Source organism: Numenius arquata, chromosome Z, assembly GCF_964106895.1.
Source record: "Numenius arquata chromosome Z, bNumArq3.hap1.1, whole genome shotgun sequence".
Classification (NCBI taxonomy): Eukaryota; Metazoa; Chordata; class Aves; order Charadriiformes; family Scolopacidae; genus Numenius; species Numenius arquata.
The window spans coordinates 83,427,793-83,428,902 of record NC_133616.1 but is presented as its reverse complement, the minus strand read 5'-3'; positions in this window follow the sequence as shown (position 1 = coordinate 83,428,902).

Below are 1,110 nucleotides of genomic sequence, written 5' to 3'. Positions count from 1 at the left end.
CCGCCGCGCGTCCTCCGCGGTCCCCGGCCCCGGCGCGGCGCGGGAATCGCTGGCGCCGGCTGCCATCTAGCGGGCAGGAGCCGCCGGCCCGGGGGAGCCGGGGGGGGGGGGGGGGGCCCCACACCCTGCCTGTCTGCGGCCTTTCACACCCCCCTCTTTTATTATTTTACTCCTTTATCCAACTGTCCCCCCCCCCCCCTTTCCCCCTTCTTTATTTTTAATAGAAACCGCACTGGGGAGCAAAACCCCATTTTTTTTGCCAATTTCTGTCCCTCCTTTCTCACAAGGCTGCCTTCCCGGAAATCTCCCTCGTCTGCCAGGGGTCTGAAATTGGCTTTGGGTAGAAAAGACCGTGTGTGACAAAGAAGAAACAAAACGTAAAAAAAAAGCCCCCCGAAAACCCAGCCACCACCCCCCACCCTCCCTAACTCGACACCCTGCCCTCCTTTCAGCTCCCATAAAAGTTTATAATCAGATTGGAAACAGGGGGAAAGCCTGTGGGGGGAAAGGGGATGAAATAGATGACAAAAGTTTTATTGTTATTATTTGTAAAGATTAAAAAAAAAAAAATCCCTCAACTTTGATGTATCGTGATCACATTTCTTTTTTTTTTTTTTTTTTTAAATTTTTTTTTCTTTCCCTGTCAGCTCTGAAATCTGAGGCTGGGAGCCGGCTGGAGAGAAGAATCCTTCATCATTTCTGAGATCAGAATAAACGCTTGATTTTGTCCCGAAATAATGAAGAGATTTTCAATGAGTCCCCGGGCCAAGCCGTCTCTATTGTATATTGCATTGATAAAAAGGATGTTATTGACTATGCAACAGTGGGCTTCTTTCCTCTCTCTCCCTCTTTCCAAATAAACTCTCGGTCCTGTCTCTTGGTCAGTGAAAAGGTGAAACGAATAAGATTAAATCGGACAAAAAAAGCAAGCTCGGTATGTATATCATCTAGATTTTACTCCCCAGACTGTGAAGAGACAGGGAGTAAAAGAGGCAGAGCGAGGCACGGAGAGAGAGGGAGAGAGAGAGAGAGAGAGAGAGGGAGAGACAGAGACACAGACACAGAGAGAGGCGGAAAGCCTGGGAGAAGGTGGACGGACCCAGCAGCCGC